The following is a 27,950-nucleotide window of genomic DNA, read 5'->3' as shown; positions in this document are numbered from 1 at the left end:
TAAAATGTGAGGAAAATGTATTAACAGTTAAATATTGTATATTGAAAAGTTTTAATTTCGGTTTAAACCTGACAAACTGAGCTTGTGGGTGGGGTATGTAGTGGGACGAAATTAAGCGTCACCCATCCACCAAAGTCAGCCCAGTTTGCAGGTGACTATAAGTTTAATTTAGTTTTGTTTATGTGTTTTCTTATTATTTGTAATAGATGTGAATTATCTAAAAGTTTTGTATTTTTTTTATGTGTTTCATGTACGGAGAGGTCGGCGCAACGAACGGGGACAGCATCTTCGTTGCCGCGACCAGAGAGGAAATTGCTGGCCGCTATACGTCGCGGGTCGACAGCCAAGGAGCAACAGAAGATCCTGGAACCGAGTTGTTGCGTCGTGTTTCTAAAAAAATTAAAAAATGAATTTTTATACTCTTTTTGTACAACAATGACGTCATATAGAGCTTAATCTTATTGAAAAGTCAGTCACTGTCTGTCAACGCTCAAGTTCACATCTGTATGTGTAGAAAGCTAATAAAATAGTGTATGCTACTAAAGTTGAAACACGTGTCTTGAAGATTTATTTATGAAGAGTTATGTGAACGGATTAACAATATATTTGACAAGATTATTGATTCAGACAGCGTTGGCCGAAACTTTGAATCTAAAAAGTTTATTTAATGTGTGATTCTGATATCGATTAGATCAAGATAACGTGTGTCAATATAATTTCTGAGGAGAAACAAACGAAATTTAAATTCGGAAAAGTTACAAAAACCAATTGGCCCAAGTGATGTAATTCTTTGCATACGACTCAACGGATGTTTTACAGTTTCGTTCAAGAACCATCCTATGACAATTTAAAAGAATATGAATCATTTTAAAGTGGGTTGTAACTGACGTAGGTGACGAAGTCTGCACATGGTCATACATATATCAAACGAAAACTAATACGTCGTTACACTACACCATCCACCCTGGTAGAACCTCGTTTGTGAAAATGTGACAAAAATAATTTCTCGTGGCATGTTAAACCATTAAAAATTACGTGACGTTCCCAGTATCTCCGTACCATAATAGCTAAGGTTCAAAGCTTGTAACCTAAAGATCGGGTGTTCAGTTCTTACAGAACGGAATTTCTTAAACCCTTATCAAAATGATTGTGGTCTTTATTTTTATTAGTTTAATTTTTTAAAACATACTTCAATTACATATATTTTTTGATTCTTGAATACCGCATTTCAGTCATTCTATTAACTTTACTATTTTGCACTAATTTAACTAACTGAATTTATATTAAAATGTGATTTCAGTAAGGTGGCATTTACAGTTTCTTATTGTGAGGAAACAATTTATGTTTTAAATGTTTGTATGATAATAACCATCCAAAAAATGTGGATATCGTTTTGGGACCAAAGCAAAGCACTATTTTATTTTATATCCTAAACTTTGAGGCCTAAAGCAAAGCAAGGACTTCTTCTGAGCATCTGCTACAGGCTCACGCTGGCTTAATCCGGCACTGGGCGTGTGCATGGTTACAGCTGGAATTCTCTGTGACAGAATGACCACCGTATTGCGGTAGAGTTTTTCGTATTTAGTATTGTTGTCAGGTATGATATGGTGCATAAGGGGCGTGAACAGGGTCAGATATTGAGTGATCACTGCCAAAGACGCGGAGATGCTACATATACGTATGAGACAGCGCTATCAGCACTTGAGAGAGTTTTTGAAAGAGGCCTCATTGTGAGTCTCCATCTGGCCACGTGGTTGAATCGTGTAATATCCAGGTATGTGAGGTATCCATATGTAACAGTGTCCGATGTTTCACTGTATGATAACATGAGGGCAGGCAGACAAGTCGTCAAGGTTCATGTCGACTACATCTGACTAACACAAGTGTGAATCGCTTACGTGTATCATGCATATCCTAAACCCTCGCCTACCATCCGAGAACAATTGATGGACTTCCTGCAACTTTCTGTGTCGTTCCGCAGCTTTGGTCGGAGGCTAGCAGCAGTTAAATTACGGAAATATCGTCCAATGCGTAGGCTACTTTTGACACAACACAAGCGACAGTGTTTGTACTCAGATGACTGGGAAGCGTGGACTGCTGACTAATGGCACAGCACTGTCTTCAGCGATGAATCGCGGTTCTGCATCACCCCGAAAGAAAATCGTTGGCGAGAATGGCGGATTCATTAGGAGATATGTCCAAATCTTGCAATGCTTTGGAGAGGCAAATGGTGTTACCCCGGCAGCGTTGTATGGGTAGCCATCGGATATGACTTCAGGGCTTGACTGGTAGTGATTCAGTGAATTCTGACGGCACAGTGATATGTCCTGGACACTCTGTGTCCTCTCACTCGACAATTTCGTGGAGCCATTTTTCAACAGGACAATGCTCGTCCACATATGGTGCGTGTGGCTATGGACTGCCTGTGCGATGCTGAGATGCTCCCGTGGCCAGTACGATCCGCAGATCTGTCCCCGATAAAGCTTGTGTGGGACCAGCCTGTACATCAACCCCGTCCCAGTGACTGTATCTAGGACATCAAGTATATCCAGGATATCAAGAACCTGTTACAATAGTCACGGACCAGCTTGCCTCGGCAGATAATACAACGTCATTATGACGCCCTTCTCAATCGAGTCAGCGCACGCATCAATGCCATACAGGGTGTAACGTTATTATAAGTGGGCTCATACTGCCAGTTCTCTGTAAATTTGATTCAATTTGTAATCACTGCAACATCATTACGTACCCTCTCAAACCGTTAAATTTCGTTTGTTCCTGTCCTTCCGGTTTCTTTTTTTTCAGATGGTGTTTTTTGAAAATGTCAGATCACTGAAGAGGGGAGACGATAAATATATTTACACCATTCGAACTTCTTGGAAACAGTTACAGCATTCATATACTGCACTCACGAATATGATTTAGAACGGTGCGTAACACGTTGCTCTCTTGCAGCGGCATTCCTGCTGCGCGCCTTCTCATCTGTGGACAATACATCAGCAATCACCGTACGTCGATACCTATCTCGTTCAGGTAACTTACACACGAACTGTTCAACAAAAGGTTTCTGTCGCCATTATGACTTGCATACTTTGCATCTTTGTAGTCAGAAACCATTTCTCAATACTCTTTCGAAAGTAGAAATTAACTAAGTTCAGCCAACCACCTGTGGAATGGAGATAAAAGTAAATCTTTGTTCTCGTTGCAGGCCAATATAGGGAATGTAGTGTTACCAAACATAAAGGGGATGATCCGGCTTGTGTTCACTGTTTATTCGGTCAACATGCCTCGAACGGTTATTTAATGATTAAACTGTGCGCGCATTGCGCTTTATGGTAAGAAGGATTGTCAGCACAGGTCGATAATGCCCATATCAACGTACATCATTGCACTGACATTCGAATATTCAACCGCCACCGTGAGACACAAAACGACAAAAAATGGGCCCCTGTAAGTTAACAAAGCGTAATAAGTGCTACCTATAAACTATTAAGAAAGTTCAACAGAACTGCGTGCTGCCCTTTTGGAGTCAATTGGTAGGTCTGTTTTGACCCAGGCATTACTTAGTCGTCTCCAGATAATCGATCTGACGTCTGACGTCCATTTACGAATAACAGTACAAACTTCCCAGCACCGTAGTTTGTGGAAAAGAAACACCTGGAATGGATCCTCGATCAGTAGTATTTGGTTTTCTCCAACGACGGGGGCAAGAACCGTCGGACGCAGTGTGGAGGTGACCAGGTAAAAACGCATCTCTCAGGCTTGGAGTTCCAGAGTCAGCAAGATGGTGAGACAGTCACGTTCTGGGCAGCTATCAAGCAGGATGCCTCTCATCAGTAGCGAGGATGTTTGAAGGCTGCAGCGAGGATGTTTGAAGGCTGTGCAATATCTGGACAGGATATTCCAACCTACTGTCCAGCCTTACAGACAAAATTTAGGAGACGTACTCCTGTTTCAAGGCAAGAGCGTACGAGCACGCTTTCACCCCGTTTACACCTTTCTCCAGGAGCATGGAATTAACCGAATGTAATGGCCAGCTGTATTTACTGATACATGCATCAGACCAGTTGAAACTTTGGATGCGTCATCGTAAGAACACTTTTCACACACAGTAGCCGCGCGGGATTAGTCGAGCGGTCTGAGGCGCTGCAGTCCTCGACCGTGCGGCTGGTCCCAGCGGAGGTTCGAGTCCTCCCTCGGGCAAGGGTGTGTGTGTTTGTCCTTAGGATAATTCAAGTTAAGTAGTGTGTAAGCTTAGGGACTGATGACCTTAGCAGTTAAGTTCCATAAGATTTCACACCCACCCCACACACAGTATGACCTCTGGAGGACTGATTTCTAGAAATGGAAGAGCCATAGGCAGTCATCTTCAGAACCATCTTGTGATGGGGGCTTCATGCTTGTTACAATGCACGAAGTGGAGCAGTGATGCAAATGTTATGCGGCAACTAATTTTGATATTACAGATATGCACTTTTGAGGGAATTGCGTTTATTTTTTTAACTGTTTTCTTTATTTCGTAGCAAAGACGTTTTTTTAAAGTTTTAGAACTTATTCATTCATCTTAGCCCAGCTCCGTTCACAGATATGTAGCTGATGTACAACTTTAGAGGAGCGGTTTTTTATGACTCAACGAAATACGAGGGAACTTCAAAAAGTAAGTTACCTATTATTATGACAAGTCAAATAACTTTTATTGAACGCTACACTACATTTCAATGTGACAAATGTAAAATGTAAATGTGTGTGAAGTTCTAAGGGACTCAACTGCTGAGGTCATCGGTCCCTAGTCTAACACACTACTTAAACTAACTTATGCTGAGAACAACACACACGTCCAGGCCCGAGGGAGGACTCGAACCTCCAGCGGGAGGGGCCGCGAATTCTACTGTAGCATTACGCAACTGGCCATTATCAAGTACCACAATGTTAAGTATGATCAGAGTTCTGTAAACGAAATCATCATCGAAATGTATACAACTGAGTTTAATGTGTTTTGAAGATGACTTCGTCGATGTGTATATACACTGTATGATCACAACTATCCGGACACCCCCAGACACATACGTCTTTCATGTTAGATGCTTTTTGCTGCCACCTTGTGCCAGTTACTCCATATCAGCGACCTCAGTAGTCATCAGACATCATGAGAGAGCAGAATGGAGCGCTCCGCGGAACTCACGGACTTCGAACGTGGTCAGGTGATTGGGTGTCACTTGTGTCATACGTCTGTACGTGAGATTTCTACACTCCTAAACATCCCTAGGTCCACAGTTTCCGATGTGAAAGTGAATTGGAAACGTGAAGGGAGACGTACAGCATAAAAGCGTACAGGCCGACATCGTCTGTTAACTGACAGAGACTGCCGACAGTTGAAGAGGGTCGTAACGTGTAATAGGCAGAAATCTATGCAGGCCATCACACAGGAATTCCAAACTGTATCAGGATCCACTGCAAGTACTGTGACAGTTACGCGGGAGGTGAGAAAACATGGATTTCATGGTCGATCGGCTGCTCATAAGCCACAAATCACGCCGGTAAATGCCAAACGAAGCCTCGCTTGGCGTAAGGAGAGTAAACATTGGACGATTGAACAGTGGAAAAACGCTGTGTGAGGTGAAGAATCACTATACACAATGTGGCGATCCGATGGCAGGGTGTAGGTATGGCGAATGCCCCGTGAACGTCACCTGCCAGCGTGTGTAGTGCCAGCAGTAAAATTCGGAGGCGCAGTGTTATGGTTTGGTGGTGTTTCTCACGGAGGGAGCTTGCACCCCTTGTTGCTTTTCTTGGCACTATCACAACACAGGCCTACATTGATGTTTTAAGCACCTTCATGCTTCCCACTGTTGAAGAGCAATTCGGGGATGGCGATTACATCTTTCAACTCGATCGAGCACCAGTTCATAATGCACGGCCTGCAGCGGAGTGGTTACACGACGCTAACATCCCTGTAATGGACTGGCCTGCACAGAACATGTTTTGGAACGCCGACTTCGTGCCAGGCCTGACCGACCAACATCGACACCTCTCCTCAGCACAGCACTCTGTGAAGAATGGGCTGCCATTTCCCAAGAAACCTTCCAGAACCTGACTGAACGTATGCCTGCGAGAGTGGAAGCTGTCATGAAGGCTCAGGGTGGGCCAACACCAGATTGAATTCCAGCATTTCCGATGGAGGGCGCCACGAACTTGTAAGTCATTTTCAGCCAGGTGTCCGGAAACGTTTGATCACATAGAATACATAAATATATAAAACCAAGTTTATATATTTCAACGATGACTTCCTTCACAGAAGCCTGATCACGCTTGACGTTGTGGTACTTCAAAATGACCAAAGGCCGAAATGATGACTGTAAAATAGAATAAACAATCTATACAGTCAAAAGACGGAATTTTCATCCAAACAATGTCTTCTGCGTTAAGCGCAATCGTTCTCTCAAAACTGAAGATAGCATAGTGCGTAAAAACGATGGCTTAAGGAGTTTCTGCCATTGTGTAAGCTACAATTAATTATTCCATAAAGTAAATGTAATGATTGCGTCATTAGTTGCATCCTTGCTGCTTTTCGTCATAATTCTATTTTATAGTCATCTGCAGCACCTTTCAATATGGAACCAAAGCTTTTCAAACGTTTCTGGAAAGATATGGGACAAAGAGACTGCTCCAGGCACATCAGTGATGAAAGATTTCGCTGGACGATATCAATGAACTAGTTAAGCCCGCCTGGTTGAGATTTCACACTGCGATATAGAACGAATTAATATATACTTATAATACATTCCTCAGTGAAAAGTATGACCAAATGTTGGCAATGTACAGGTTCCTAACTTTAAGCTACCTGTCTCAACTCAATGTCCCACTACATATCTATCTTCAATCTTTCTCTCTCTCTCTCTCTCTCTCTCTCTCTCTCTCTCTCCCTCGCTGCCCCTCTCTCTCTCTCTCTCTCTCTCTCTCTCTCTCTCTCACACACACACACACACACACACACACACAAATCACACATTCAGAGCTGTCAAACAGCTATAATCTCAGTGTTTGATTTTACTGTTACTATTGTATCCATGGTGTCTTACGTAATTTCTTGGTAGAAAAATTTCACATTTGTGTTGAAAAGCGAACAAACTTCATTTTTCTTCGTTAACATTTGATACTTTGGAACTGATTTTCTTATTAAGAAGAAAAGTATCATCGGATGAGAACAGGCTGGTATCACTAAGAGACACCGGTGTGAGGAAAAAAAATAACCTAACGATTAACTAAAGATCCGGTCTCGTAAACTGAGAACGGCTGGGAGAGCTGACCACATACCTCTCCATATCCGCAACCACTGAAGCTTGTGAGCTGACAATGATACGGACGATGACACGGCAGTTGATCGGTACGTTGAGCCTTCAAGGCCTGTTCGAGCGGACGATTTTTTTTTCTTTTTTTTGTAAATAAAGAACTAAATATGTTACCAACTCACGGAATATTTGGTCGTGAAATTGGCAGAAAATGTTAAATACGGTGCTCACCGCTCGTGTATCACTTTTAACTATGTCTGTCATATTCTTCACATGACTGGGTAAGTAGTCAGACATTTATGAATGACTGCCTGTCTCTTTTCTTTCACTACGTTTGTGTGATGGAGAGTGCAAGTTACTTCTCCTTCCAGTATTATATTTATGTATATTACTATTCTTTTCCATTTATGATTGATTGTTGATAATGAACTACGTAAGAGAGTAAAAGTTAAAATACTGTCAGTAAGTCTAATTATTTAAGACGTGTCTACAAGAGGTTCTAGAGTGACCACTAGGTATTAACCTTATTATATGCTTCTGTTCAACAAACACTTTCTTCTTCAATGAAGAGTTGCCACACAACATGATGGCTTAAGATTCAGTGAAGGAAAATCATGTTATATTTTTTACGTTTTCACCTCCAAAGACTACTACTAACCTTGATGCTAAGCAGATGTCTAGCGTTTATTATACAGGTGAATTCCAGTTTACGTTCTTATCAATTTAAATACACAAGAGTTTAGAACGTTTTGTTTGAGTTCGTGATTTACACTCACGCATTATTGCTAATGGTGTTGTCTGGTCTTGTGAAACATATAACTGAGTGTACTGTGTTTTATCTAAATTCATTGGCAGTCCATTTGCTAAGGACCAGGTAGTGATTTTCAAGAACATTATATTTACATTTTCAAGTTATAAGGTGTCTCCATTACGATTGGTTATAGTTCTTGCATCTTTACCAACGTTTTTTGGGTATATGACAGCAGTCCATTTTATAACAAGAACAAAAATGGACCAAGCATCGAGCCCTGTGAAACACCTCCAGTGATAATTCCCCATTCCGAAGATACTGTTATGTTGCGTACACATCTTGCTTTCCGTGTAAAATTCTACAATTTTTTACTTAGATTAACAGGTTCTCCGATATTATAATGTATCAACTTCTCTTGGGGAACTGTGGACCGCATATTGATACACTTTCGTCAATTCAGGAAGAATACCAGTTGCCTATATTCTGCCACAAGCTTTTCCGCATTTTATGTGTCACGGCAGGTACGCAGTTCGAGACCGAGGTGAGATTTGCAGTCAAGCTGCCTCGTAGTGCATGACGCCAAAGGGCAGTTCTAACTAAAGGGGTGACCGCATGCACGCCGTACTCACGTTTCTGGAAACTCGCTCACGCTTGCGGCACGCTGCGGCTTATGTAAGGCCCCTCTAAGATATTGATCGACTTTCAGCAGCCAAGTCTGTACAATCTGCGAACCCTTTAAAACGGCCAGTACTCCAGGAACAGCCTGCCTGTACACACTAAACTATTGTTTACCGTGTTCGAAAGTGTTTGCACGGGGCACAGCTGCACTGTCCACGTGTTGTAATCCTGGAGTCTTCATTACACTTACAAAACAAGTCATGAGCACTATTTATACATATCACGTTTAACGCTCGGGAAACAGGCGGCTGTCTTTCGTAGAGATATAAGTACAACCTTTTTACAGCTCTTAGGGCACGACAACTAGAGCTTAAAGGTGGACCAAAACAAAGCGAAGTTAATATCTTACTAGAGCGAAAGTTAACCTCTTCGTCTTCTTTCTTCTCATTAGTTATACATGAGGTAGGTTTCTGTAGCTCGCACATAAATAACATTCACCTACTACAATAGATTTATACTTTCTTGCCCTGTCGTCAGACAGTGTCTGCAACAAATTCGGAAACATAGCTCTTTTTTATGCTTATTAGATGCTCCAAGTAAAATTGATACAAACCCTGTACAATGCAGTAAAACATAGCAGTAGTTGTGGCAATATGCTCTTAAAATATTTCACGTATGTGTCGTTTACATTAGAATCTTGATAATGACAAGGCAATTTGGAGACAGGAAATACATAAAGAAAACGTAATTAATGGCGCTAAGAGAAAATGAAATGGTAAAGACAAAGCTGAGTGGTGAAACATGTATAAAGCATTTTAATAGCTAGGAAACAGAACAAATACCCACTGAAAGTTCAGCACAAAAAATGGCGATGGTTAAAGAGGACTGTCGACAAACATTTGAGGAAAAGACTGCTTAAGTACTGTGTACAGAGTGTCCTCCTATATGGTGCTGAAATGTAGACAGTGCGGAAAGAAGATCGGGCAAAGCTAGAGGTTTTTGAGACGAGGACTTGGTGAACAGTGGAAGGAGTAAGTTGTATGGATGGGGTAACTAAGGGGTTCTCAGAAGAGGGGGAGAGCAAAGACCACTACTGAGCGTAATATGTATCCTTTCTCAAAACAACTGTCATGTAAAATTTACTAAAGTATCACCTAAGAAATTGGTAAAGGGTATTTTCTTACATATTTCCGTATTGAAGACCAGAATGTGATTGTGTTGTAAGAGTACAGAATTATATATGAAGTACGTTTGTTTTCTGTAATGTGACGTGATTATGTGAAAGTGTTATATGTTAAACAAACATTTTAAAAAAGTGTAATGCAATGAAGGAAAAGAAACTGTATGGAACGTATATTAAGAGAGAAGGGGAGGCTAATAAAAAGGAATGGAAGAGGAGTCAAGGGAGGAAGAGGTTACAAATCTAGGACAATATGCTGGAGGACAGTGGATATAGCAGCATCAACAAGATAGCGATAAAGACATTAAGGGACATTAAGGACTTGGTATCATAACAGGAATAGGACGATGATGACAGCTGCCATATGAAAAAGCTATTGACAGTATTTTCTATAAATCTTTTTTTTTATTTTCCTGTGTGAATGCATTCGGTATGTACCATCTCTAACGACCACGTCGTGGATGAGACGAAATAATAATCTTGACTCGTTCAATCTGGAATGAGAGCAGGCTCTTTCTTTCTTTTTATTTTTTCTTTTCTTCCAGAAACAACGCCATGAAATTCGATAGGTGCACTGAATCTTGGTGAGGTTATTTACGCAGTGTTTCAAAATGAGAAAAAATTGTGCGGGCAATTGGAATACTTCAGACGTTAAAGAGATAACCAAGCGGTGGCTTAGAATTTTGTAGTGAGGGCTGTGCGTTGTGAGTTGCTCAGAATTTCCATCTATTTTTGGTCTTTGGAAGCACACTGGTTTAAGTGCCAACGTCTGTGGCTTGAAGGTGTAGTAGAGAAAAAAATGCTACGGTCACGTGTTCTCGGACGTCACTGCAGGTACGTCCCGGCCGTCAGTAGCGGCAGTGACGCAGCGCCGGTGAATCACCGCGCCGTTGCGGCCCCAGTCGCTTCCAAAGAACTCGCGAGTTCCGGACGCCGGACTCACCTGTGTGGATGGCGGTGATCTGCGGGCCATCGTCGACCCCAGCGCTGCTGACCATGGCGGCAGCCGAAGCCGAGAAGTTCGCCACGCTGGCGTGTGGGAGTTTCTGCCGCGAGGAGGATCCGCAGGGAAGCAAGCGGGCCGCGACAAGCGAGAGGGTGTCCGCGAGGCGAGCTCTGGTGTGATGGGACGCGCGCGACAACTGTCCGGGAACAGCGCTCTGAGGCCAACTCGGCAGCTGTCTGCTGTGCCTGCGCCTAGCGGCAGGAGGGGGAGGGAGGGGGAAGGGGGTGAGCGCCACAACCCTGCTCCCCTCCCCTCCCCCCCCCCCCCACTACTCCCCCCACAACCGAGCCGTAGAGCGCCGTTCAATACGAGGCCGGCAGCGGCGGCTGCGCCCTGGCGATGTCGACATCGCGGGCGCCACGACGTCGGTGTCACTGTGTGTGAGTGTGTGTGTGTGCACTGTGGCGTTGTGGGGGGGGGGGGGGGGGGTGGAGGGCGGGGGGGCAGCCAGATAGCCCGTTAGCGGCCGACAAACGCGATGCTGCACCATTAAAGGGTTGCCGTAGCCCGGCCGCAAACCCCAGACTCCCACTCCGCGGTCATCAGCCTTCAGCGTCGCAGCCCCGTGCTTCCGTACATGAGGCCCAGTATTGCGTTCGGAATTACATCCGATATATAGTCCGACTGGAACTAGTTGGTATTTGATGTGGTAGCCAGCGAGCGGGAATACTTCCGTCAGCTACACTTGAATGGGAGAACTGAATTGTCCGTTCCTGTGTTGCGAAATCCTCCGCGCAAACTGTTGTGCCCGAATAAAATAATTATGAATGTAACAGAAGCTTCACGCACGTTAAATCTAATACACATATAAAAAAGAGTGTCCATTTGTTTGCCTGTTTGTAATTCATGTAAAACTACATCTTTATCACAAGCTACAGAAAAGTAGTATCACACGAAAGTTGTGAACAAATCAATGAGGATTTGGAGAAAATAAATGCGTGGTTTAATGACTGGCTCTGAGCACTATGCGACTTAACGTCTGAGGTCATCAGTCGCCTAGAACTTAGAAGTAATTAAACCTAACTAACCTAGGGACATCACACACATCCATGCCCGAGGCAGGATTCGAACCTGCGACCGTAGCGGTCGCTCGGCTCCAGACTGTAGCGCTTAGAACCGCACGGCCACTCCGGCCGGCAGGTTTAATGACTAGCAGTTATCTATCAATATTAGTAAGTGTAACCTGCTTCGTACAACAAGGCGAAACTCCCCATTAATGTATGACTACAAAATAAATGATCAGTCTTTGGAAGCGGTAACATCAGTCAAGTATCTGGGTGTGACCATTCGAAATGATCTCAAATGGAATGATCAGATTACACAAGTAACGGGAGAGGCGATCTCTAAATTGCGGTTTATTGGTAGAATCCTGAAGCGTTGCAGTCCTTCAAGAGTATTGTTCATCTGTATGGGACCCTTACCAGTTGCGTCTGATTCAAGAGATTGAGAAGGTCCAAAGAAGAGCGGCAAGATTCGTGACTGCTACATTTAGCCACCGCGAGAGCGTTATAAATCTCATAGAAAGTTTGAAGTGGGACATAACTTGCAGACAGGCGCGCTAAACGGAAGGGGCTGTTCACTAAATTCCGAGATCCAATCTTCACTGAGGATGTAGAGCATACATTATTACCATCAACTTTCAAATCGCGTAATAATCATCATTCAAAGATAAGGGAAATTAGAGTTCGTACTGAGGCGTTCAGACAGTCGTTTTTCCGTCTCGCGATCCGCGAGTGGAACAGAGGAGGGGATATATGACTTTGGCGCGAATTGTGCCCTCCGCCACACACCGCTTGGTGGCTAGCGGAGTATACATGTAGATGCAACTTCTACATCTACATATGTAGCCGACGAATCTACATCTACATATGTAGATGTAGAAACTGCGACATAGTCGCGAATACTGTAATCCAGGCACTGACAAATGTTTTTTTTTATTCCAGTCTTTGATCACATAGTTACGTAAGTTTTGTACAGTGAAGCCAGCTGCAAAATGACTGTGTGGACGCAGTGCCGTAGGGGACCGCACCGCCACTTCCCAGCAAATTAGGGACACTGTTGCTCCTGGGGTATCGGCAAGGACCATTCGCAACCGTCTCCATGAAGCTGGGCTACGGTCCCGCACACCGTTAGGCTGTCTTCCGCTCACGCCCCAACATCGTGCAGCCCGCCTCCAGTGGTGTCGCGACAGGCGTGAATGGAGGGACGAATGGAGACATGTCGTCTTCAGCGATGAGAGTCGCTTCTGCCTTGGTGCCAATGATGGTCGTATGCGTGTTTGGCGCCGTGCAGGTGAGCGCCACAATCAGGACTGCAGACGACCGAGGCACACAGGGCCAACACCCGGCATCATGGTGTGGGGAGCGATCTCCTACACTGGCCGTACACCACTGGTGATCGTCGAGGGGACACTGAATAGTGCACAGTACATCCAAACCGTCATCGAACCCATCGTTCTACCATTCCTAGACCGGCAAGGGAACTTGCTGTTCCAACAGGACAATGCACGTCCGCATGTATCCCGTGCCACCCAACGTGCTCTAGAAGGTGTAAGTCAACTACCCTGGCCAGCAAGATTTCCGGATCTGTCCCCCATTGAGCATGTTTGGGACTGGATGAAGCGTCGTCTCACGCGGTCTGCACGTCCAGCACGAACGCTGGTCCAACTGAGGCGCCAGGTGGAAATGGCATGGCAAGCCGTTCCACAGGACTACATCCAGCATCTCTACGATCGTCTCCATGGGAGAATAGCAGCCTGCATTGCTGCGAAAGGTGGATATACACTGTACTAGTGCCGACATTGTGCATGCTCTGTTGCCTGTGTCTATGTGCCTGTGGTTCTGTCAGTGTGATCATATGATGTATCTGACCCCAGGAATGTGTCAATAAAGTTTCCCCTTCCTGGGACAATGAATTCACGGTGTTCTTATTTCAATTTCCAGGAGTGTATGTTTTGACGATGCCATTACGGCTTCATCACATTAGGACATGGTGTAGAACAGATCTGAAGATGGTCATTACTGACTGAAACGTGTCATCGTCGAAGGACTTTATATTGTGATCAAAGACTGTAATAAAAAAGCATTTGTCTACATTTTTGTGCTGATCTTGATGAAATTTTGCATGCTTCACCTTCAAGACAAGTGGAAGATCACTGTCTACGTAATATTTTGTAATCAGACTTGAAACATGTATGTATGTAATGTATAAAGGGGCAAGGTTGTTACCAAAAACCTCTAAAAATTCTTGACCAGCTTCCATCTAATTTCTACATGACCCCCTAATGAACATTTGGGCAGATACAGGATATACACAAAGGAGAAACGTTGTTACCAATGATCTCGTAAAATACTTGACCAACCGACTTCAAATTTCTGCATTCAAATGAAACAATGAAGACAATTAAAGCAAAATTCAGTGCCTAACAAACGAAACGTATCGTGGTAAGCTGGCTGTAGTTCCTACCGCGAGAATAAATTACAGCGGCAATACCCGTATTTGAAATAGTGCCATCAGGTGTCATTAGACTATGGGACGAGCGAAAACTCGAGAATTTGACAGAAACATGACAGCCTTGGGAGAGCCAGCCCTGACAAAACTCTAACATCTGGTGAGCAAGATGTATGAAACAGGCGAAATACCCTCAGACTTCAATAAGAATATAATAATTCCAATCCCAAAGAAAGCAGGGGTTGACAGATGTGAAAATTACCGAACTATCAGTTTAATAAGCCACGGCTGCAAAATACTAACACGAATTCTTTACAGACGAATGGAAAAGCTGGTAGAAGCAGACCTCTGGGAAGATCAGTTTGGATTCCGTATAAATGTTGGAACACGTGAGGCGATACTGACCCTACGACTTATCTTAGAAGAAAGATTAAGGAAAGGCAAACCTACGTTTCTAGCTTTTGTAGACTTAGAGAAAGCTTCTGACAATGTTAACTGGAATACTCTCTTTCAAATTCTAAAGGTGGTAGGGGTAAAATATAGGGAGCGAAAGGCCATTTACAATTTGTACAGAAACCAGATGGCAGTTATAAGAGTCGAGGGGCACGAAAGGGAAGCAATGGTTGGGCAGGGAGTGAGACAGGCTTGTAGCCTATACCCGATGATATTCAATCTGTATATCGAGCAAGCAGTAAAGGAAACAAAAGAAAAATTCGGAGTAGGAATTAAAATCCATGGAGAAGAAATTAAAACTTTGAGGTTCGCCGATGACATTGTAATTCAGTCAGAGACAGCAGAGGACCTGGAAGAGGAACTGAAAGGAATGGACAGTGTCTTGAAAGGAGGATATAAGATTAACAACAACAAAAGCAAAACGAGGAAAATGGAATGTAGTCAATTAAATCGGGTGATGCTGAGGGTATTAGATTAGGAAATGAGACACTTAAAGTATTAAATGAGTTTTGCCATTTGGGAAGCAAAATAACTAACGATGGTCAAAGTAGAGAGGATATAAAATGTAGACTGGCAATGGCAAGGAAAGTGTTTCTGAAGAAGAGAAATTTGTTAACATCCAGTATAGACTTAAGTGTCAGGAAGTCGTTTCTGAAAATATTTGTATGGAGTGTTGCCATGTATGGAAGTGAAACGTGGACTATAAATAGTTTAGACAAAAAGATAATAGAAGCTTTCGAAATGTGGCACAACTTGACTAGAAGAAGGGATCGATTGGTAGGACATATTCTGAGGCATCAAGGGATAACGAATTTAGTATTGGAGAGCAGCGCGGAGGGTAAAAATCGTAGAAGGAGACCAAGAGATGAATACACTAAACAGATTCAGAAGGATGTAGGGTTCAGTAGGTACTGGGAGATGAAGAAACTTGCACAGGATGGAGTAGCATGGAAAGCTGCATCAAACTAGTCTCTGGACTGAAGACCACAACAACAACAACAAGATTGCAAACTCTTAATTATTCATTAGTTGCTGTTCTTACATGCAATACATACCGTAGAAGACGTTTTAGTCCATGTTTCAAAGTTACCTTTACTATTAAAATCCACTGTGCCAGCACCAACAAAAGTCACTAGATCGCAGGCCGATCAAAAGTTCGAACAGAAGCTGAGACTTGCCGAACTGTGACATAGACTGTTCGAACATTTCGAGTCGTGCTCAGACCCAACCCAACTTGAAACTGTGAAAATTGAGCTGAAACATCAGAAGATGAATTCTCTACAAACGCAAAGAGATGCTTATCGCAAAATATAACAACAGATGGCACATATTTTTTAGAGCCAAAGATCTCTTGCAAACAAGCAAGTATGTTGCAGTGATAAAAGTATGTATTTGACAATTAGTTATTAGGTACGTCAAGCATTACAGATATGTTACTTTAATTTTTAGTTCAAAAGAAATCAAAGCGTAGTCTATGATGTAATTATTATTATAAACGTTTGGTTTGGAAATGATGTATATTTGCAAAAGTCAGCACTCGAAGCCTAGAATTTGATCTTTACGAATGCCGCACGTGAAGACGTATTCATTCGTCAGTCTCCACTGACACGCAGTGATTCAAGTATTCCTTTCGATTTAAAGCAACTGCAGTTCCCCATGTGGCTCGCATTCGCTATGAGTATGAACACAGCACATCGCCTCACTTTGTGTGCCAGATATTAAACATCCCTTCTAATATTAATCAGTCCGCAGCTCGTGGTCTTGCGGTAGCGTTCTCGCTTCCCGCGGGGCTGCAGGTTCGATTCCCGGCGGGATGAGGCATTTTCCCTGCGTCGAAATGACTGGGTGTTGTTGTGTCATTACGGCGGAGGAAGGCAATGGCGTCCGCAGCTCGTGGTCGTGTGGTAGTGTTCTCGCTTCCCACGCCCGGGTTTCCGGGTTCGATTCTCGGCGGGGTCACGGATTTTCTCTGCCTCGTGATGACTGGGTGTTGTGTGTTGTCCTTAGGTTAGTTAGGTTTAAGTAGTTCTAAGTTCTAGGGGACTGATGACCATAGCTGTTAAGTCCCATAGTGCTCAGAGCCATTTGAACCATTTTTGAAGGCAATGGCAAACCACCTCCGCTAGTCGGCGGTGCGGTCTCCCTCATCGTCCCCCAACGCTCCTCGGTTTATGGGACCTCATCATCATCATCATATTAATTAGGAGATATACGGAAATATGATCTGAGAACTATACAGCTTTCGCCGCTATAGCTTACATTTTATTTTTCAATTAATGAAATATACCAATAGTCAAGCCCATAAAATATTACACTTGTACAGATCGATTTTTTGTCACTAGTAATAACAATAGATAACTTAGCATTATATTAACCCTGTTTTGATATACAGGTAAGTGATGCATATGGAAGTCAACGATCTACGACGGATGTTGGGATCGAGGTACATTATCTTTGTCTTTCTATACCAACCGTCCGTGTCCGCAAATTGGCTGAGATAGCAATGCTCCAACGCCTCACAGCTATTAGCAAACAGCCTACACGTAACGCCATTGGCCCTGATGGGATGGTGAGGGGCCAGTGGTGGAGAGCGGGGGAGAGGGGGGACGGAATTATAAATACGGCCGACATTGTAATTCCAGGAAAAGGTCATTTGAAGGCTGTCCTGAACTCACAGTGATGGCCAATGGGCACATAGCCTACTCTTCTTGAATAGCACCATGGGAGCTTAAAGCCCCTACCTGACAAACAGATTACTGTTAAGTCTTACTTCCCCTCACTTCATCAGACACTGTGGAGAGGTTTGGAATTTAATGTAAGATATTATCACACCACCAGGATTCAAACCAGTTTACCTCCAGTGCCACTGCAAAGATGTATGTTAACGGCCTTGGCTACGGAGGAGGGTGTTAGGGAAGCTATTTTGGATGACAGTAGATATTAATGAAATACTAACTCCTTTCGAAGCTTTAAAGGTTTCTATGGATAGGTTAATTACATAATGATATGATACTAGGCGAGGAAGCAATCATATGGGTAACTGATACCAGACAAGGAGATAGTTAATGAACAACGTCCCAGAAAATTCAGAAATTATTCACCTGGAACTCTTGACAAACACTGGACGTATCACATATGCAGAGATGGAAAGATAGGAACAAGATGTGAAGAGCTGCAGGAGCAGATGACTGAAAATAGAAAGCAGAAGATATTTTACCATACACCCAACGTGCTCATTAGAGCATTCCTTCATGACTGCTTACTATTTTAATGACTGCTTAATATTTTACTAAAACAGAGCCTATCACATATCTTCGCAATAAATTTGTGGTTAAAAGCAGTGATATTATGATTCGATACTTTTTTCTCGCCTACACTTTTCTGTAACATATAGTGAGATGGTTTTCACAATGATCAAATGATTCAGTGATTGGTTGGACACATGTGAGTAATCATTTTCTCTTGTTACTGCTCAGGTATGTTGTGAAAAGAACTGTGGCAATGCAATGAGTAGTAATTAACAATCATTTGTTAAAAACATGATATATGAATACTCAGCTTTAGTATGATGTCAATGTGAAGGTTGGTACTGATGTTAAAATTCTGAGCACTGCTCTAAACCCAACTCCAATAAACGAAGACTGAACTAATCTAATAGCAAATTTCCAAGCAGATTAAAACTGTGTGCCGGACCAAACTCAGGACCTTCGTCTTTCACGGGCTTTGTCTGGTAGAGCACTTGCTCACGAAAAGCAAAGGCCCTGAGTTCGAGTCTCGGTCCAGCACACAGTTCCAATCTGCCATGAAGTTTCATATCAGTGCACACTTCGTTGGAATCTGATAATCTTATTCTGTAATCTAATAGTAGTTCCAGTCTGGCTCTGTCGCTACACCTTGAAATGACTGTGGTAACTGTTGGTGTGATGACTGTCCAATAGCAGCCTGAGGATAACTGCTTGGCAGCTGATGCTGGCTACAGACAACTAATGGTAACTGCGAGAATTGCCCGAGTGCAGCTGTGCAGATGAATGTTCATTTACAAACTACTAGTCTCGCATCAGGAGAAAATAGGGTTTATTCCCTGTTGTGAGCAGCTTAAGAGGTAGAACGCCGATCTTCTTGACTTGTTGTATTCACCTCTTCACTGCTCTACCTCTTACTGTCTTGTCCTCGGTCTTCCATTCCATGATTATTTTCTGTAGATTTTCACCACCTCTTCTCACAATATGTATTGCCAAATAATTGGAGAATATTTTCGTTGACAACAAAATTAAGGAGCCTGGAGATATTGAGTTGCACAATAATGGAAACATCTGTTCTTTTGGTCCACTTTATGCACATCATGCTGCGCCAGCAACAAAACTGAAATGCATCAACATGCTCCTTGTTTCTGACCTTAAGGGTCCATGTTTTTCAACAGTAAAAGAAGACACAAAACAAGCCAGACCTTTGCGTGGTTGTTCATGGCTCTGTTCTGCCAGGTCTTAGTGAACTTCTTCATAGCTACTGACCCTGCAATGATCTGTCTTCTTATTTGGTTTCGATAACATTTCCAAAACAATACTAAGGATTTGTTACCAAACAATAAGTCCAGTCTTATCTGAAATATGTAATGCATCATTAACTCAAGGTATTTTCTGGGGACTGAAATACGCTGTGGTCAAATTGCTTTTTAAAAAAGCTAATAGGAGAGATATCAGAAATTACTGACCTCTTTCACTGTTGACATCAGTTTCAAAATTTTTGAGAAGGTGACATATTCTATAATAATATCTCACCTGAGCAACAATTACATGTTCAGCAATTCACAGTTCTGTTTTCTGAAGAGTTGCTCTAATGAGAATGCCATTTACATATTCACTCGTCAAATTATACAAGTGTTAGATAATAAAATAGCCCCTGTAGGTATTTTCTGTGACCGATCTAAGGCATATGAATGTGTGAAGAGAGTATTCTCCTAGATAAACTGAAGTATTTTTGGACTGATGGTGTAGCCAACCTATGGATAATTTTACAGTTAAACAAAGAACTGCAGAAAGTTTTACTTATTAATTGAAACAATATAGTCTGGGAACGCTATTCTGACTTGGGAGAAATCACGTACGAGTTTCTCCAACGCCCAGTCTTAGGCCCATTATAGTTCCTCTTATATGCAGTTGATCATCCGTCTAATACACAACAAGGAGGATTAGTTCTTTTTGTAGATGTTGTTAGTATCGTAATCAATCCAACCATACATACAGACACAGAAGAAATGGTAAACAATGTTCTTGAAAATATACGTGACTCGTTTTCAGTAAATGGTCTCACCCTCAATTTTAAAAAGACACTACTTATTCAGTTCTGCACATCTGGTGTCACTATACAAATGATACGTGTAGCACATGGTAAGGAAGTAATAAATAGGGTAGAAATTCCGAAATTTTTAGATGTCAATATGGGAAAATACCAGAAGATAAAACGACATTTATTACTCCAGATTAATGATTTCATTAGCTGTAAAAGGGGTGCACAATTCTGCAGCAAATCTGTTCATCATTTACCCAACACGTCTGACACACAGCAATGTAAAATTTGAAAAGAAACTGAAAAGTTTGTTTTTCACAACTCCTTGTTGCACATATAAAAAAATTTTCAGCACATAGTCATATTTACAAATTAATTTATGATGTGAAGTGACTCGTTCCTTACCATACGATTTATCGTAAAAAACGAGTTGTGGAACATGAAAACAACTATCTCCCCTTCACGGTTGCCAGTGTCGCAGATGGTAACAACAAAATAGATGAAAAAATGCAGGACCTCCTGATATCTCATAACTAGGGTTGGGATAACTTTAAAGAAAAATTCTTAGAAGATGGACCACACATTTCGTCATTTGTTGTTCATGGAATATACTTTATTTTTAACAACAATAGTATAGTTGCAATTTTAAAATTACCTAGTTCAAATAATAACAACGCTCACAGTCATTTTAAAAACTTGAACAGATTCAGTTCATTAATAACAAACTTTAACAATTTATACTATTAAGAGCAGGGCTTAAAACCAGGGTACACATATCCCAAGTACAAGAAGGAAGTAACACCAACTAGGCGTGGCTGCAAGCGGATTCAACAGACAAATTTTATCAGTAAAATGAATTACAATGACGGGAATTAAATGTACTAACAATTTCCAAGCATGGATAACACATGAGAGAAGTGGATAACGCCAATCCAAAATAAAGAAAAGGTAGCAAGTCACAGCACTGACTGTGACTGCTGGAAAGCCCTTAACAAAATATAAGCCTTAATAAAAATTCCTTAAGGAGTAAAATATACAGTCCCCCAAAATACAGGCAAAGCTGGAAAGGCATACTATTGAAATGTGACTCCCAACTGGTACACACCAGCAGAAACATTGATAATGACCCTTAACGAAAATACAATTGCCCAGAATACAAGATAAGTTGGGAGGACATGCAGTTTAAATGTGGCACACCAGCAGAAACGTTTTCAGTGACCTTTAACAAATGCATGGTTGCCAAAAATACATGGTAAATTGTGAACTACAGCAGATGGCTATCACACCAACGAAGGAACAAGCAGGCAAGTTCTATGTTTAGCTAATGACTGTGGATCAAAGGAAAAGTTCAAGAGTTTACATTGATATATAAAAGGCCTCAAAACTTAGCAATAACGGTGCAAGGTTTAAGCAAGTAGTAAAAGAGCAGGTATAGCGAGGGGCAACTTCGGGCTTGCACAAGACGCTTTAAACCTCATGATCTTACTGAATTCACAAAAGAGGACATATTAATGGTTCCCAATTAATCGGCGACACTTCGCTGTGGTATGCATCAAACGATCAAATTCACTTAACTTGATCCACCACAATCCGACTGGTAGAGGCACCCTATTGCCGGTCAAAGCAGACGTCAGCAAAATGTAGCCACTTGGCTTCTCCGGGCCCAGAGAACAGGTACGCGTTGTCCATACTAGAGCTACCCTGCCGGCACACATCACAAGGGAACGGTGATTTGCGCAATAAGGCTACGGACGAGAATGCCTAAGATGCAGGAAATCTCAGCTTATCGTGAACGCGACTACACAAACGAGTTACAAGCTTAAAGCCTAGTGTACACCGACGACACTAGGTAGCAGGCAACTGCGCTACCGGCCACTGCGCATGCGCGCAGCGCATTTGCGCAACTCGTTGTTGAAACTAAACACTTACGGGGTGTTCCAGCTTTGGCGACACTAGTTGCATGGGTTTTGAGGTTATGTGTCTTCGTACAGCATAGACAAAGTGAAATATGAAGTGGGGACTAAGAATAATGTTCGCTTTTTGGATATTTATGCTTTGCATAGGTGTTTGTGGGATTTCAGTGACGATGATTACAAAAATAAGCGACATATTGCTGCCACTGAGACAGTTATGTGCGATCATAACGTAGATGGTTTGACAATATCTGAGCTGCAGGGCAAAATTTATTGAGTTAGGAGCACATATACAACTGAATTAAGAAAAATACAAACAAGTATAATTCTAGCTGTGGCAATGCTCTCATCTGCAAGACTAAAATCCCATCGTTCGAGTTGGCCAACTCTTTGTTAAGAAATATTGTTGACAGGAGGGAAGGCTATACAAATTCAAGAAGCTGCCTTCTTTATTCAATATTCATCTATTTAAAACGTCGGTGCAATGCTCCCCATTCACATATGTTAGAATTTTGAAATATTGCCACTGTAAAGGTCTCTCTTCATAAGAGAAGTCTGCAAACCATTCTCTTCTTAATGCGGCCTGCTTCGAGTAATTATTGTTGCTAATGTTAATAATTATTATTGTTGTTAATGAAATTGCGTCATCACCAACTAAAACCGTATCTTATAGCATGCCGAGTGTTCTCGATTGTAATGCACGCAATATGATATGTAATTTCAGTTCAGGTGACAGTGCTTCATGCATTATAGTACCTTTATTCCTTATCGCATATTTAACTCTATTTAGAAGAAACGTGAACAGTTCTGGTGACATTCTAAGATAATTAAAACAACTTCTTGGATATTACGTTATAAATTATTTCAGCAAGGATGCTGAGCAACCGAGCTGACGTCTTTTCTTCATCCAGTCACGAATCCAAACACGTTTGTTATTTTTTTCTTATGCAGCGATTCCACGCAACAAGCTTTAACTCCCATCACAACTCGTGCGACGTGCAGCTACCAAAACTTTCATTTCAGATACGAATCAAGGACCCACAAATCGACGAAACTGAAGTGTGTACTGGTGTCGCCGTGTCTACAGTCATATACACTACTGGCCATTAAAATTGCTACACCACGAATATGACGTGCTACAGGCGCGAAATTTAACCGAAAGGAAGAAGATGCTGTGATATGCAAATGATTAGCTTTTCAGAGCATTCACACAAGGTCGGCGCCGGTGGCGACACCTACAACGTGCTGACATGATAAAGTTTCCAACCGATTTCTCATACACGAACAGCAGTTCACCGGCGTTGCCTGGTGAAACGTTGTTGTGATGCCTCATGTAAGGAGGAGAAATGCGTACCATCACGTTTCCGACTTTGGTAAAGGTCGGATTGTAGCCTACCGCGATTGCGGTTTATCGTATCGCGACACTGCTGCTCGCATTGGTCGAGATCCAATGACTGTTAGCAGAATATGGAATCGGTGGGTTCAGGAGGGTAATACGGAACGCCGTGCTGGATCCCAACGGCCTCGCATCACTAGCAGTCGATATGACAGGCATCTTATCCTCATGGCTGTAACGGATCGTGCACCCAGGTCTCGATCCCTGAGTCAACAGATGGGGACGTTTGCAAGACAACAACCAACTGCACGAACAGTTCGACGACGTTTGCAGGAGCATGGACTATCAGCTTGGAGACCATGGCTGCGGTTGCCCTTGACGCTGCATCACAGACAGGAACGCCTGCGATGGTGTACTCAACGACGAACCAGGGCAAAACGTCATTTTTTCGGATGAATCCAGGTTCTGTTTACAGCATCATGTTGGTCGCATCCGGGTTTGGCGACATCGCGGTGAACGCACATTGGAAGCGTGTATTCATCATCGCCGGCGTATCACCCGGCTTGATGGTATGGGGTGCCATTGGTTACACGTCTCGGTCACCTGTTGTTCGCATTGACGGCACTTTGAACAGTGGACGTTACATTTCAGATGTGTTACGACCCGTGGCTCTACCCTTCATTCGATCCCTGCGAAAACCTACATTTCTGTAGGATAATGCGCGACCATATATTGCAGGTCCTGTAAGGGCCTTTCTGGATACAGAAAACGTTCGACCGCTGCGCTGGCCAGCACATTCTCCAGATCTCTCACCAACTGAAAACGTCTGGTCGATGGTGGCCGAGCAACTGGCTCGTCACAATACCTAGTCACTACTCTTGATGAACTGTGGTATCGTGTTGAAGCTGCATGGGAAGCTGTACCTGCACACGCCATCCAAGCTCTGTTTGACTCAATGCTCAGGCGTATCAAGGCCGTTATTACGGCCAGAGGTGGTTGTTCTGGGTACTGATTTCTCAGTATCTATGCAACCAAATTGCGTGAAAATGTAATCACGTGTCAGTTGTAGCATAATATATTTGTCCAATGAATACCCGTTTATCATCTGCATTTCTTCTTGGTGTAGCAATTTTAATGGCCAATAGTGTATGAAACCACTTGCGTGCAACTCATTCCACGCAACGAGTGGCGCAACCCAATGTCGTCGTGTAAACTAGGCTTAGAGCTCTTTAAAATTAATATTTAGTTAGAGGACGAAATATCAGCGCCTGCTGATGGAATGATTAAGACATACTCATCTACAAAGGCTGCTTTGCCTCCGACACAGATTATGTTACAAATTTAATTTCGTCGATTCAGTTTATAACAGAGAATACTCGTACACTTGCACGGAATATGGCGTGAAACAACAAATTTCGATTAGTTACACTGGCCGAAAATGACGTACACAATCACTCGGAGGCGCGTTAATATGACAGGTCCAATTTCACATTAACACAGACATGGCCTTGGAATATCACGTACCCCCCCAAAAAAAAGAAAACAACACTTGATTCCACTCAGGTGTGAAAGAGCCGTGAATTCTCGTATTCCAAGCCAACGTGTTATTGCCTCCAATCCGTACAGGCGGTCTTCGAGGTGCCGTAAAATTTAAGCTTGCAGAGTATGCCGGGAACTTTTCGATCTGGCCGCACGCAACATCGGCTGCTCTTCCCGCAACTCGCCGCTACCAATCCTTAAGCGAGCCGGCCAGGCTTGCCTCCGACCAATTTAATCACTCGCGACTTCTCGAGGCCCGTGCCGCACAGGCGGAGTCCGCCAAAACCAACAACTTACCTGCCACGTGCCCTCCAGCCAACTGACTGTACCAGGGCCCGCCAAACCAACAACAAACGCCTCGACTAAAGACCGTAGCTTGCAACATATGATCAGATCGATTTTGGGAACCCAAGTAGTATATGGCGCCAGCGGAGAGCCATGCCGCCAGACTTAAAACTGCCATGACTCACCTCCAGTTTCTTCAATGGACCTATGAGTGCGACCTGTGCTCCTCGATCAGTTCTCATGAGCTTGGACTTGCTGAAATTGATGTCTAATCCATTTCATAGCCTATTATCCTTTTCTTTTGGTAGTAGCTCAGCAATTTCACCTTCACTGAAGGCTAAAAGCATGGTGTCATCAAGAAATCGGAGGTTGTACAGTTGGGGGGAGGGGGGTCGGACACATCCCCGCCTGACACCTTTTGGTACGCTGAAGAAATAAGACATGCTACAGCTTGTCTTCACAGCTTCGACATGATTATTGCAAGAATTCTGATTAGTGCAGTCAGTGGGGCACCGAATTCTGGAAGCACCTGCCACAAATTTTATCAAACAACACAGTCAAAGGCTTTTCCATAGTAAAGAAACGAGGTGAAAACAGAACTCTCACGATTTCTTGATTATCTGTCGTGTGTTGAGAATCGGTTCACGAGCCGCTCTTCCTAATACAAAATCTGCTTGTTCTGTGGATATGTGAGACGATCGTACGGCCTTAAACGGTGATTCAAGATGCAGAGCAAAATTTTGCTTGTATGAGATATGAGAGCAATATTTCGGTAATTGGATCAGTTTCTGATCGACCCTTTCTTTTGTAGTGGGATGAAGAGAGTCTTCTAGCCACTTCCCAGCTTTCCATATTTCTGTACACAACAACTACAGCACTTCAACACCTTTCTGTCTACCCAGATATACCGTATAGACTAGGGAATTTATGAGACATCAGGTACTGAATTCGTTCTCTGTTTCGCTGCGTAAGAATGTAGGTTCTAATGTAAGTTGCTCAACTGCTTGACTGTCCGCTCTGTTGTTAATTCCAGAATACGCTACGACTTTTCACAGTACTGATTCCACTTCGCAACAACATCTTCCTTCCTGAATGAGATTTTCACTCTGCAGTGGAGTGTGCGCTGATATGAAACTTCCTGACAGATTAAAACTGTGTGCCCGACCGAGACTCGAACTCGGGACCTTGGCCTTTCGCCGGCAAGTGCTCTACCATCTGAGCTACCGAAGCACGACTCACGCCCGGTCCTCACAGCTTTACTTCTGCCAAGCTGTGAGGACCGGGTGTGAGTCGTGTTTCGGTAGCTCAGATGGTAGAGCACTTGCCCGCGAAAGGCCAAGGTCCCGAGTTCGAGTCTCGGTCGGGCACACAGTTTTAATCTGCCCGTATGTTTCAACATCTTCCTTGTCTGCAAGTGGGTTGCCACTGTCATCGTCTAGCACCCATGTACGAAGGGTAAATTCACCGGTCATGCTGTTGCGTTTCTTGAAGAGATCACGTATTTGATTATCAGCACGATGTTGTTCTATTTCGTCAGAGATACCGTTAATGAAGTGGGATCTACTGTTTCTACTGTCCCATTCTATTTCTCTGTTGACGTTCTTATATCTGGCCTGACCCTGGGTAACGTGGGTATCATTGTTCTTCAAATTGCTTCTCTCTTCAACTAATTTTAGGTCGACTCTGATATCGAAGGATGTTTTGCACTTTGTGGACGATCTGATGTCGCAAGTAACGAGGAAACAATCTCCTTCATTCGGTCTCATGTTTTTGATGGTAGTGCTTCCTTATCAATACTGATGCTGTGTAGTTTTGGTCTTACAAGAACACCACATTGCCGAAGAGCTTTCTTCTCTGTCTTACCTGCCTTTCTCCGCTTTTCTTTATGGATTTGGACTTAACTCGCATTTTAATTAAGTATAGTACCCGACTGGGTTGCGGGCTGAAATTTTTGGCACAGAAGGTGTTAGAAACAGAACTCGCCCTTCTGCTGTCCTAAAAAAGAGACTTCTTACGTCTTCCGTAACGGTTTCTCCCACTGAGTTGTGAGCACACGTGTTCAGACGTTATTTACACACCCAAAAGAAAACAAATGTTGGCCTTAGCTGGAGTGCATTTGCTCACAAACTCAGTTCAGGGCCCTTTGTCCAAGCCGCTCGGCTATCAGACTACTACGGCATCATGATCTGGAAGGAACTCTTAAAGCCGGCCGGTGTCGCCGAGCGGTTCTAGGCGCTTCACTCTGGAACCGTGCGACCGCTACGTCGCAAGTTCGAGTCCTGCCTGGGGCATGGATGTGTGTGATGTCCTAAGGTTAGTTAGATTTAAGTAGTTCTAAGTTCTATGGGACTGATGACATCAGATGTTAAGTCCCATAGTGCTCAGAGCCATTTGAACCATTCGAACTCTTAAGCAAAACAGTTTCAAACGTGCCAGTATTGTCTTTGAAACCGTGAAACTTAGACTGATTCTGTTTTTAGCTGTCGCTCCATCTACAGGTGGAGTTGGACCGGGATGTTAATATTTCGGACCTATGAATAAAACAAAAACAATACGTTACTGCTGAACCCAATTACGTCCTTAATGCAATATTATTCACCAACATAAAAGTGAGTTTTCGCCATTCACCTCATTCTTTTAACAGTTCAGTTCTTCTACAATGCTTTTCTATTTGGTGTTAACACTGTCCAGTCACATTAATATTACCCCCTGTCAAAATCCTGCAAGACGTGCAGCAAGAGAGTGAGATTCGGGAAGGTATCAGCAGGGATGTGGAGCCATGCCGACTCTAGTTCAGTGGCCGTATGTGTCAGGTTTCTCGGTTGACGATCCATGGCGGGCACA

Source organism: Schistocerca piceifrons, chromosome 7, assembly GCF_021461385.2.
Source record: "Schistocerca piceifrons isolate TAMUIC-IGC-003096 chromosome 7, iqSchPice1.1, whole genome shotgun sequence".
NCBI lineage: Eukaryota > Metazoa > Arthropoda > Insecta > Orthoptera > Acrididae > Schistocerca > Schistocerca piceifrons.
This window is presented reverse-complemented; position numbering follows the sequence as displayed.